This window comes from Acomys minous, assembly GCF_964271855.1.
Source record: "Acomys minous genome assembly, chromosome: 16".
In the NCBI taxonomy this organism is placed as follows: Eukaryota; Metazoa; Chordata; class Mammalia; order Rodentia; family Muridae; genus Acomys; species Acomys minous.
Window position 1 is genome coordinate 31549319 of NC_140498.1, and position 13978 is coordinate 31563296.

General features: G+C 38.2%; 1 long non-coding RNA gene across 2 annotated transcripts in view; it reads left to right on the plus strand.

Moving 5' to 3' along the window:
* LOC311585727 overlaps window positions 1–13978 on the plus strand; it is a 485117-nt gene that overhangs the window by 101818 nt on the left and 369321 nt on the right. For both annotated transcript variants that reach the window (XR_014775317.1, XR_014775318.1), the window contains exon 2: window positions 7271–7366. This is a non-coding gene — a long non-coding RNA (uncharacterized lncRNA). The remainder of the gene's footprint in view (window positions 1–7270; window positions 7367–13978) is intronic.

The following is a 13978-nucleotide window of genomic DNA, read 5'->3' on the forward strand; positions in this document are numbered from 1 at the left end:
ATCAGGATAACACCAGAACCTTTCTGTTCTTCTTCCTGACCACATACCCAAAACAAATGACTATTACAATTCTGACCGATTTGCATTCAAGACACTAGACAAATTAACCCGAATATGAACTCTATCCATCAAAGTAATGTTGATTACGCTGTTCATCATATCACTGTATTCATACCCTCTCATATCAACACGGTCCTAGTTTAAAAGGTAAATCTATTGCCAGATTGAATCAGCCAAAATAGGTCTTAGGAAAATATTCCATAAAGCTCCAAACAGCATGTAGCCCTGGATATGAGTATAATTATCCTACTCTTCAGGGAAACAGGTGGAAAAGATCACGAAAGAGCCCTTTAACAACTCAGAGGACTGTGCCAGACAGTACTTCCATTGTTCATAACAAAAGTTACAATACAATAAAATAAAAATATGAAAGAATCGTCTCAGGACATCTCCATTCTTTAAAGTTGGCTTTCAAGTTGCATGCTCATTTTGCCAATATGGTAGTCTAGAATGAAGAAGAAAAGGAGCAGGGAGTTAAAGTATGAAGTTGTTAATACATTAGCTGCTGCCTTTTATGGAGTATTTGAAGCACTGGCCATTAAACTCTTTTCTTTTGGTTGACTTTTCGTCCAAAGAGGCATCAAAGCTCAGATGGAAATTGATATCCAAAAAGAATGGCATAGAATCTGAACTTTAAAATTCTGCAAAAGAAATAATGTGGCACTCATGAGCCTATGAAGGTCCATGTGTGTATGTGTGTGTGTGTGTGTGTGTGTGTGTGTGTGTGTGTATGTGTATACACATGCACTTGTGCACATTTGCATATAAAATCAGATGTGGACCTGCTTCTTCGGGTGCTGTATACCTTTGGCTTTTGTCTTTGGAATTTCAGACAGGGCCATCATTAACTGGCCTGGAACTCATGACGAGTTATGCTATACTGGATGGCCAGTAGACCACAGGGACACTCTTGTCTCTGCCTTCCCAGAACTAGGGTTATAAGCACACAGCTCAATGCTTGGCTGTCTTTTCATGGATTATGGGCATTGAACCCATGCATTAGGCTTGCAAGACAAGCACTCTTTCCGATAATCTATGTCTGCAGCCCACTTTTAGCTTATTTTGTGTCCTCTAGTGGGAATTTATGGGGTTACTAAAAATTAGAAAAGAAGAAAAGAAGAACCAGATGGAATCAAATTATATAAAGTACTCCTGTGTGGCCTTTTGAGAGTGTCTTAGATACTTTGTCCGTTGCTATGATAAGGTAGCATAACACAGGGACTGGGTTTCATATGGCTTGCATTTACCAAGGAGTACAGTCCATAATGGCATAAAGACAAGACAGGACAGCATGCAGGTTAGGTGTCATAGAAGATGGGACAGCATGCAGGTTAGGTGTCATAGAAGACGGGACAGCATGCAGGTTAGGTGTCATAGAAGGCAGGACAGCATGCAGGTTAGATGTCATAGAAGATGGGACAGCATGCAGGTTAGGTGTCATAGAAGATGGGACAGTATGCAGGTTAGGTGTCATAGAAGGCAGGACAGCATGCAGGTTAGGTGTCATAGAAGATGGGACAGCATGCAGGTTAAGCATGACAGCAGTAAGAAGACATTTGTTCACATTGGCTCCAAAATCAAGCAAGAGAGAAGGAAGAGGAAGTGGACACAGATTACAAAGCCTCCAGGCCAGCCCCAATGATCCCATCTCTCAATAAGGCTTTGCCTCTTAAGTTTTCACAATGTTTCCAAATGACACTACGATCTGGGGACCAAAGCTTGAATGCTTAAGACTATAAAGTATGTCTCTTATTTAAACAGTAACAGAAGGCTTTTAAACTAGCCGTAGAAGACAGGCCTCTATTTGTCTATTACCAATGAGTGATTCTAGGCTCTTTATTTTTTTCTTGAAAGCTTATACAGGTATACCATAAGACATGACCATATCCACCATATTTCTATCATCCATTTCCTAACCATCACTCAAATCTTCCACCTTTATGTCTTTTATTTTATTTTAAATTTTTGATAACTCACTCAGTCCAGTTTAGTACTGCCTATTTGTTCATGTAGGTGTGGCTATCCACGAGAGCATGGGAAATCTACAGTGTGAAGATGTGAATGGCCTATTTATTATTTTTTTTAGACTTACTTTATTTTATTTTTTGAGACAGGATTCTTTGTCACTCTGGCTCTCCTAGAACTGCATTTGTGTGGGTGGGGAGGTAGAGAAGGTACAGGAAGAGATGTAGTAGGAAATGCCATGATCATAATATAATTCATGAAAAGAAATTTATTTTTTAAAAAATGACTCTTTCTCTCAGGAGGAATCAGCTCTCAATAGCTTTTCAGTAAGGGGTGAGGCTTAGGGCAATCCCTCTGTTCCTCTAGCAGAATTGTGGCTTCATGTAGTCTGTACTCCTAAGTTGCCCATCAGGTGCATTAGTGATGACTTCAAGTCCCTGCCCTATTTCACACACATGATCTTTCCCATTTCCAAATGTGGTTTGGAGACAGTAGAGAAAAGATTAAAGGGGGCCTGTCCTGATTTTATAAAGATTATTGAGCCCTGTAGCTCATGACTGGCTATTAGGTGAACTGCTGACCTTAGAGTTGATGCAGTTTTCAAAAGCGCTTAACTTAGTAGCAGAGAGAAGCTCACCCCCTGGTGAAATCCGGATCAATACTTATTAAATACTTCATGAACTCTATTCATTTCCAAAACAGCCACTTGTCTGCCCTTCCTGTCATGTTCAGAATTAATTTGATATGTGATACAATCCGTACATTTTATATTAGGTTACTTGTATTCTGAAAAGGGAAAAGCCATGCTGATGCCTGGGAGAAGGGCTGCTGGTGTTCACTGTGTCATTAACAATCTGTTCTCTCTTTTATTATTAATTACATTTTTAATTAATGTTTTATGTCAGCATACAAAGAGACAGGTCTTGTTATGGCATTTCTATACACACACACACACACACACACACACACACACACTCACACACACACACACACACACACACACATATATATATAAACTTATTATATATTAAACACTGCTCCTTCCCAGTCTTCTCTCTAATTGATCCCTACCCCTCCCGCTACCCCCTGCAAGAACTTCATTTTAACATTTTCTTACACAAATTTCTATTACTTTCCCTCAGAATTTTGATAAAAAACAATTAGGTTTAAAACCACACACGAATATCAGAACGCTTGTTCCATGTTTTCTTCTTAAGGCTTTTGGGGTAAAAGAGATCATTGCCTTGAACTGATATCAATCATGTTGAAAGGATCCTGTAAATGGTCTGGAACATAACAAAATATATAAGGCACTGTTTTTAAAGTTAGATTTTCACATTGAAAAAAATCCTCAATTTAAATTTAGCAATAACGTTTTTCTGCAATTACAAGAGCAAAGAATGTGTAATATACTCCTGCAATTCCAAAGAGGGTTCTCTAAGAGCAGCATTTCCCCTGGATCAGTCATCTATGTCAACTGATTTTCTTATTCAGTGTGATATTGAGCATGATATCTTAGCACTTACTTTCATGATAACTTTCAGACAAAGTGTACGTTGTTTTGATGCTTCAAAAACTAACAAAACTAGTATACAAAAAGAATGAATGGCCACCGAAGGCCCTGAGGACAATAAGTGTCACCTGGGTGTTTAAAGAGTTAAGACTGAGAGAGGTACTAATAAGTTCAGGGCATGGTTATGTTTGAGATGTTTGAGACAGCACAATTTAAAATTGGTTTTCCTTAAGAGAAAAATGATAGAAAGTCTTTTACGCACGTATCCTTTAGGCTTTCCACAGAAGCACTCCTCACTCTGACCTATGTCTCCAGTAACAATCACTTTCTATAATGGATCTTTAGCACATCTGTACTTTCAAGAACTTGGTACAGTAATTTCCATAAACCCACAAAGCCATCTTCCCTTTAGAGAGTAAATAAAGCTAATCATTCCAGTGCTCTGAATGAAATTAAAAAATTCTCTCTGGAAAATACTATCCCCCAAATAACCCTAGCTTTTATGACCTACCATGAAACAATGGTATCATACGGCTTCCTGAATGTTTAACATACAATGGAATTTTTTTCAAAGGCAACACCTCTTTCAACTCTCCAAAATAAGACTGTTCCATAGATGACACTCGAACGTCATCTTTTGGCAACAGACTCAAAGGAACCTTGAAAAAGTACACACCAAGAAGGAAGCAATGACTTCATGAATCGAACCAACTGTTCAAATTTCTTACTACCCAAATTAGTCCTCACCTATGCTCAATGATGTTTGTATTTTCCCAAAGGGGTACACAGTTACTAAAGCCAACAGGACAGCTTGAGTATCAGTATTGGTTGCAGTGCTTAACAGAGCAATGATATGATTGGAGCTTAGTAAATGTTCATGATAAACAGTAAAGAAAATTTCTAATAAGAAGAATGCTATAGTGATTTATTGAGGAGATAGAAAGAAATCTGCACTACACCCAGAGTGGTGCAGAACAATTGAACTAATTTAATTATGATCTTCAAGTAAAAAAAAAATACATGTAACAGATGTGATCGCCTTTAAAAACTTTTTTTAAATTTAATTTCTCAAGTCTTGATTTCTCTGTTTACTTTGGATCTTTTTGTTTGTTTGTTTTTCTTGATTTTTTAAATTCCACAAAAAAAGCGATTTTCACTCATTAGTATCATTGATATGGTTTTAGTTGTTTCTGTCAAAAACCATCCTCAGGAAACAACTCCCCCCCACACTTTTTTCCCCCTTCTGGCTACTTCAAAAAAGAAAAATACTTAATATCAGTATGAATAACACATGTGCTCATTGCACCAAAATGTTGCTGCAATCTGTGCTGGGTACAGTTATAAATAAGTCTTTGAAAGCATTTTTCTTTATTTTAAATAAAGGCTATAGAAAACCACAAGAAGGATCTAGCCTTGTTAATATCACAAGCTGTTTCCCCACCTGCACTCTGAGCAGCTTTGGTACAGCATCTGTCTGGGTTCCTGTTGCCATATCACTGTCTGCACAGGAACCCCATGGTTTACACAGAAAATGAATAGGCTCTAGTTCTAGTGAGGTCTTTAATAATCCTTCTTGTTATGCGACCATGTGTGACCACTGGGCTTTTTGAAGGGCTGTGAGGTGGGAAGTTTCAGGGGGATTATTTCAAGCCACTCAATTTTCAAAGGTAGAAAAAGAGCATTATAGACATGAGGGAGTACCTTCGCAATTCTTCTGCAATGTTGATCAAATGTGGTTTGTATTGATACCACCGCTCCGTGTCCAGCATGTGAAAGCAAATGATGGGGTGGATATAATTACATGGCTTTACTCCATTTGGCCTGCTTTAACATAGACAAACAGAACCCTCCATCGATGTTCAGTTGATTCCATTTACCAAATATTAGCTAGGAAAATATTAACCTAATGGGAGCAAATATCTATCCTGTCATACCTATGGAAATCACACACAGAGAGGTAGAAGTTTATATATTACACTTGCTTTGTATTAGCGAGTGACCACTGATCTTAGGAATGGAATCAGTAGTTTGCCCTTTCTTTTTTTTGTCCATACACTGTTATCTTTTACAGGCAAACCTCAGTTAAAAATAAATCATGGAAAATGGGGGCTACACCCCATATTTCTAAGTTTTCTTAGGTAACATTGGAGAACTGAGAATTTCATATTGAGATTAATATGCATATTTTGAAGGACAAGAGTACGTTTGGGATGAGGTGATTTAATTATTCACTTAAAGGCCCACTGTGTAGAATTATAGGATGAAAGTAAGAGGGTCTTGTCTGACATTTATGACCCCATATTTGAACTTAAGATGAAAGCAACTTAAAGTGTTGAGAATCCAACATATGAGAGCAAGTGAAGGAGTGTATATGGTTACATGGCTCCACTCCATCTGCCTTTCTTTTAACATAGACAGACACAACCCTTCCCCCAATGATGCATTGATTTCGCTTACCAAATGTTATCTGGGACTTATTAACCTAAATGTTAAGTCATTTAAAGTGTTGAGTACATTGACAGAACTACAGAGGAACCTTCAGCAAGAAGATGACTGTCAGGAAGGAAACAGGAAAACTGAGAAGTCAGCATCTCAGAGTATAGCCAACAAAGCAATCAGAGCTTTGCTGAGTAGATTAATAGGTGCATGGTATAATGGGTGAAAAGCAGGATTATAACTGTATACAGCTTGTTATTTTTGGAACTTGTTTTGGCAAAGCATGGAACATTCAGAAGATGCGTTTGCAAAATAGGCAAAAGATCCCAACAGATGTGTTTTCTAACATTCTGAAACAGAAGTAATATCAAAATAAAATAATCCAAGGGTTGGCATGTATGCATTTGGAGTTTTTAAGGTGCTTCTGATACAGGCAAGTATGAAAAAGAGAAGCCTGTGTGCACGGCCACAATGATTAGGCACTGTAAATTCAAATAATGACAGAAGGGATAGGATTTGTGAAATGGGAGAATAAAATGTCCGGGAATTCAGGTCAAAGCTTACTGGAGTGAGAGAAATGGGGCAGCAGATCTCTGGAGTTCTAGCTTGTAGCTCTTTCACTTCCCCTTTCATAAGATTAAATGCCATCGCCCTCCTAAAATTATGGAAGACAGTAGTGACTTTTCTGTCCTCTGCTCTGAAATTTCTAACCATTTCACTTTCCTCTGATTCTATGCAACAGAGCATGGAGAGTCCACAGATATATAGGGCAGAGAAACCAATGGCTATTTCCTGTAGAGCTTGGCAGGTACCTTCATCCTGTCGTTGATTTACGACAGCGTTTTAGCCACAGTCTAAAGATGATTGTAGCTACTGTTGCCCTCCTTAATGTTAAAATAGCTTGCACAGTATTTCACCCTAACGTTGTCAAGAAGCATTTCCCCTTTTCCAGAAACTGCTCTAATTGGATTCGGTGGACCTTGACTGGCTTGTCACAGCTATGTTGGAGGTGAAAGAGAAAATTTTGAGATGCTTTATCATGAAAGTTAGGACTGAATATCTACAGAGAAGGCGTTTTGTGGTCATACTACTTTTTCCATTTGTTTTGGTAACGTGACAAGTAAGCAGCAAAAAAAAAAAAAAAAAAAAAAAAAAAAAAAAAAAGGGTAAGATTGTAGAGAAGATTCCAAGTGCACATTGGTAATTATGATAGTTGATTGATAGTGACTATACAATTTGAAATTGTAAAAAAAATTTATTCTGCCTTTTACAACATTCCATTTTCAATTTTTGTAGCATTTTGAAGGTTACTGTGGAAGACGCACTGTTTGAGAACTCTGGCAGATTTCTTCAGTAACCACCTGATCAGGAGGAAATTCACAAACTCATAAGGTAAGTGTGTCCTTATTTCATAGTTGGCCTATTTCCCAGGAAACCATAATGATGTTTTAATTATTAATGCGATGAAGTTTATTGCTTTGTCCTAAAAATCTGAGCATTATGCAAAGCTATCATTTAAAATAATTATTGTTGGAATTTTCAGATAATAATGAATAAATTTAATTCACAATGCATGGCCAAATTCCTTAATCTATTTTTGGTGGTAGGACTGCTACCATTCTATACCACACACATGTATAAATATCTGCCCATGAGCTTATATGAAGAGAGTGTGGATCTGATAGGACTTATTTGCATAGAATGCCAAGTAGAAAGTATAGCTCTTAAAGTATGAATTAAATATTTTTACTATCTTAAAGAGTGGGTCGTCGTATTGGGACTCTAGGTGAGAGAAATATCGGAGAGTGGGGAAATAGAAGGATCTAGAGTGCCCTAGAAACCTACAAGAAGAACATTATGATTGGAAGATCTGGGCCCAGGGATCTGCTCAAACTATGGCACCAACCAAGGACAATAAGTGCAGTAAACAATGAACCCCTGACCCAGATCTATCCAATGGATAGGACATTCTCCACACTTGAGTGGAGAGTGAGGAATGACTTCCTCATGAACTCTGATGCCCCGTATTTGACTACGTCCCCTCCTGGTGAGGTCCGGTGGCACTCAAGGAAGGATAACAGACTACCAAGAAGAGACTTGATACACTATGACCATATAGAGGGGGAGGAGGTCCCCGTCAGTCACAGATATAGGAGAGGGGAATAGGGTGAAATCAGAACATAGGGAGGAATGGGAGGATACAAGGGATGGGATAACAAATGAGATGTAATATGAATAAATTAATTAAAAAATTTTAAGGGATATGCTATAGCCTGGATCTTATAACATGTACCAACAGTCGGTGAATTACATTGGTTCTGAGTTCCATAGAAGGAAATGGCTATTGTGTATTAGATCCAGTTTCTAGGAACTGTAGTGACATTTTGTAAGTAATAGGAACATACTTTATCTCCTTTTTCCATGTACTGAGGAGAAATGTGCTACAGACAAACTCACAAGGCAGAGAGTCAGGGGCTGGGTAAGAAATAGTTGAATTCTTTTCTTATGAGGCACCTGCCAGAAAAGGAGCCAGTCAGAGTTGATTCTGCTAACTGAAGGGGAGAAAAGTCTAAGCACCCTTGACTCCTTAACTTCACATTAAAACATTCTTTCCTTGACCTTTCTTGATCCTGGTTCCCTAACAAGCAAGTTGACATTAAGTCCTCATTTATTTTGTAGAAAATTTAGTACTGGGAAATGTGTGAAGTGTGCCACACAGAGATGTAGGAAGCTGTTCTCCACACGTGGCTGTGCTCTGCCCATCTTAGTCCTGACTCTATTTCTTTTCATTTTAATGAGTTGTTTGATTTTCACCATGGAACAGAGAATTGAGTTATTCCACAGGCAAATGGTGGAAAAGGCAAGCAGTGATCCTCGAATCCACAATCTTCTGAGAGTTTATCTCTCACTCACATTTTGTTAGAGCCTTTCTGGAGAAAATGTAAGGCAAAGGGCTGGATTTGTAAAAGTCTTTGGATGTACCCACCCTTAGAATGAGAATGTGCATATGACATTTTAGGTTATTTTGCATCCTGTCTTCAAAACTCAGATCCCGGCATGGAAGGGATAATTATGCAATAAGCCAAATACCCGTGGGGTGTGGTTCAGCTGATCCTTGGAGGAGATTAGTTATTGTGAGAGATAGTACAATTTTATTTTATAGTGATATGAAAACTTCAGACATGCTAGCTGGCATCTCACAGGAATCTCTTAGCTCGTTTACAGCCCAGTTCCAGGAGGACAGGGTGCAAATTGAGGAATGAGAGAGAGCTTTGCAATTTCCCTCAAACCCTAAAATTTTCAACAAAAAAAAAGTACTTCCTGTGATTTCTGATTAATGGAATCCTTGATTTTGATTTATACGATTCTATTACTCGTAGTAAGGGGAAAGCTAAGTCATATTTTTTTCCTGTTTAATTTTAAAAATTAGGGCTAGCAGTGATGGAATTTAAAATCAAATTATCCTGTCAGAGTGACAGATAAATCTCAAGAGTTTCTAATGAGATTTCCCACTGTCAGGGTGCTGAAATTCTCCTTTCCCAGACTCCTTTATCCCAGACGATGACAGTGAGTGACAGTGAACATCTGCCTTTTGCAATATGGTGGTATTGGAGGTATCTGGTTCCTATTCAGGAGCTTTGTGGGGGGCAGGTTGCTTCCTTGTTTCTTCTTGGTTAAACGGTAAATTGAGATTACACAGACATCAAGGCAAGTTTTTCCATTTCTTTGGTTGGTTTTTTGTTTTTGTTTTTGTTTTTGTTTTTGTTTTTACCATGCAAATTGTGGATAATTATCCCATACCTTGATGTGGTTAGATGAAGTACTTTCAGCAAGCCGACTCTTGTCTTTGGGTGTTGTAATTCCTATGAGAGCACTTACCGTGGAGCTGGAACATGTATGACACAGTACTCTTACTATGCTGCTCCCCTCCTTCCCTTAAGTGCTTCCATAGCACTGGGCAGAGACCTCCATGATGCTCTGATAAGCTCAGAATGGCGCTGTATTTAATCATGGATTCAGTAACTCCCGATTGCTGGTTTCTAAAAAGAAATGATTCCTTGCTGTGCTCTGGAGTGAATAACCAATAAGTTGTTAACTGAAGTAATGGATGTTCCCTCTATTCGTCTGCAATATGTATCTCCAATGATGCTACTTAAGTAACTGAATGGCCAATAAACAGTTTTAAATGCCTTGCAGGAACAAAGGAAGTACAAAACAGAATGAGTAGTGATGACGAGAGAATGTCCCATGTAAGACTGTCTTGGTACAGAATATCCTGCAAAATGGAGCTTGATTCGAGCCTCAAACTGTCCCACTTCTCCAACTGAGACTATGCAGGACCACATGAGCTGTCCTGAAGCTTATTTCTCTTCACATATATGGGAGCTCTTTTCTTTCCTTTCCTTTCTTTTCCTCCCTCTCTTTTTTCTTAATTAGCAAAAAAAAAACAAAAACAAAAAACTAATCACAGCCTACATCTCAAGTGCAGAACTTGGCTCTTTCATAATAGTTCTTTATTTCGTGTGCTGGAATCCCTAAAACAGAAGATATTAACCAGTAAGTCTTCCCAAGAAGCCTGATTTGGTTGCTCAATTATTACTCAAAAATGAGACATGGTAATGATATTAGGCAATAATTCAAAGAACAGATGATACTCAGAAGAAAATGTGGTGAGGCACCTAAGCATCAGCCCTGGAGAGCTATCCATGCTGTATGTTAGTTAAGAGTCTTAATAAAAGAACAGAAGGAAGGGAAAATAACACAAGATGAAGAATGAATTAGTTAAGATTAAATAGTTTCTATTACAGAAATCGACTACATATTCAGCTAATGGCAGGCGTTTTCTACAGACAGATGGAATGCTCTCATCTCCCAATAGTATTGATATGAAGTTTCTGTTAAGATTCATTTTTTTTCCTGGGACATTTGCATATAAATATAAACATCATTACTAGGGGCTAATTGCCCTGTAGGAACTAAAATGTGGGAATTAGCATCTTTAGTCTTTTTTATCATTATTTTTAAAGTATCTCTAACACGCATCATATTTGGTACTGCATGGCTGCAACAGATAATTACTACCATTAAGAATCTCAAACGCTAAATCAAAACCATTTGGAATGGCTTCCAGGGCAACCCAGAACAGTGAGTAGCCACCAAAATGAATATAGGAGGGTTTTGCTCATGCATATTCATAGGAGTACTTAATTTGACACTCATAGTAGGGGGCTTTTGAAAGCTTATCAAAAGAGCATCACCCAAACAAGACCAAACATCACAGGTAAGAAGACAGAGTTCAGCTCCCTTCCACACTCCTCCACTATTGCTAGCAGGAGGCAAAGGGTAACACTAAAGGCATTATTTATTTTAACTACTCTGAGGAGCTAGCAGTTTCTATGAAGATGTAAAGCACATGCCTTTGCCCTCTTTGTCATCCATCTTATTGATCAGCAAGGTCAGAGTAGAAAGTATTCACAGGATAGATCATAAGCAACAACTCTGAGGCAGTGAGCATGGAGATGGGTGTGATTAATGTCCCTTGCTTGTGCAGAATATGAGGAAGTGTTTGAGGCATGTCTTAAGCTCCGACGAAAGGAAAGTGAATACAAATACACAGCTGAAGCTGAGATTTGGGCTGTGTGGAAGCACTGCCAGTCTCCGGGTGGGTCTGTATACTCAGCATACAGGTGTTGCCTTGCTGGAGGACTATGTTCAGAAGCGAGCTTGCTGACACTCACACTTTTCAAAACCATTTCCATGACGTTCAGCAAATGTTTGTTCTGGTGGAACAAATGTGTTAAATTATAGATTAGAAGCAGCACAAAGAAATCTTTACCAATGTTTCAGTTTCACACAAAGTAAACAGCATTATATTTAAATGCAACACTCTTTGTTAGGATAAAACAGTTACCTATATGGATTTTGTAATGGTTATGCCTTCCCTCTCTTTTGAGTATACATACCTGAGAGACACAGGAAAGACGGGAAATGGAATCCTACAAGCTGTGATTCACAACATGTCTGCCCTTCGATGTTGTTTCCCTCTTTCTTCCTGAGTGCCTTTCCCTGGCAGCCCCACACAGTACTTGGCTTTTCATTATTTCAGTGAACACTCTGTGAACAATGACTGATACAACGTAACAGTTGTCTCATTTTATTTAATGGGCATTTAATTTTCCTCATCTCCCTCATGTACCTTCAGATAGTCATTATATTTAGGAAATATTGGAGATTTGTAGGCTTAAAAGCATTCTGGGACTAAGTACCCGGACATTACTACACTTAACACAAGGCTGCCAGTCAGATGCCTTTGAAGTAACTATATCTGTTAAGACAAATGTTTAAAAAAATAATAATAAACTTCTCTATCTTGAAGACAAATAAAATCCAATTCTTTGTTGAAAAAGGTTTTAATAGTATAGCCATATATTTTTTATAGTGATAGTAAACATTTTAGTAATTGTCCAAAGAAGGGATTTTATTTGCTTATGGCCTTTAGTTATAATAAGTTAATAGATACTTTAATTGAGATAACTAAAAAACACCCAAATGTTATAAAATGCTAACTTCTCAAACAACTCTATAAAAACAGCTGAATGTAGTATAAAAGTGAATCATAGTTTAGTTGGCTACAAACTTGTTTTAAAACATAGTTTAGAATGCATTTAAAATATAATTTAAATATATTGAAATATTCTAATCATATAATGCATTATACATTAGGCTCTAAAATAATACCTAGATAGGGCTGACTAAGGAACATATACCTATTCGTGTGTTCAAATTAAGTAATTCAATATATTTTTTATTAATTTATTCTTGTTACATCTCAATGGTTATCCCATCCCTTGTATCCTCCCATTCTTCCCTCCCTCCCATTTTCCCCTTATTCCCCTCCCCTATGACTGTTCCTGAGGGGGATTTCCTCCCCCTGTATATGCTCATAGGGTATCAAGTCTCTTCTTGGTAACCTGCTGTCCTTCCTCTGAGTGCCTCCAGGTCTCCCCCTCCAGGGGACATGGTCAAAGGTGAGGCACCAGAGTATGTGATAAAGTAATATCCCACTCTCTACTCTACTGTGGAGAGTGTTCTGTCCATTGTCTAGATCTGGGTAGGGGTTTAAGGTTTACCGCCTGTATTGTCCTTGGCTGGTGCCTTAGTTTGAGCGGGACCCCTGAGCCCAAATCTGCCTATCATAATGTTCTACTTGTAGGTTTCTAGGACCCTCTGGATCCTTCTACTTTGCCATTCTCCCATGCTTCTCTCATCTAGAGTCCCAATAGAATGTCCTCCCCTCTGTCTCAGTTTCCTGGTAAGTGAAGGCTTTCGTGGGACATGCCCCTTGGGCTAATATACAGATATAAGTGAGTATATACCATTTGAGTCTTTCTGCTTCTGGGTTAACTCACTCATTATGATCATTTCTAGCTCAATCCATTTATCCACAAATTTCGGGAAGTCCTTGTTTTTAATAGCTGAATAGTATTCCATAGTGTATATGTACCACAGTTTCTTTATCCTTTCTTCTATTGATGGACACTTAGGCTGTTTCCATGTTCTGGCTATTATGAATAAGGCTGCTTCGAACATGGTTGAGCAAATTTTCTTGTTGTGTGCTGGAGCATCTTCTGGGTATATTCCAAGGAGTGGAATAGCTGGGTCTTGAGGAAGCTCTATTCCCATTTTTCTGAGATAGCACCAGATAGATTTCCACAGTGGCTGTACTAGTTTGCATTCCCACCAGCAATGAAGGAGTGTTCCTCTCTCCCCACATCCTTGCCAGAATGTGGTGTCGCTTGAATTTTTGATCTTAGCCATTCTGATGGGTGTAAGATATTTAAATGAAGAAGTTACCAGAAAACCTTTGTTTAGTACAAAACTATTATAATCAATAAATAAGGCTGAATTGTGGATCTTTGTGGAAAGGGACAATAATATAATCCTCATTTACATAGTTTAACAACATGGTACTTAGATGGGATAGGAAGCTAACATTGTAGATGA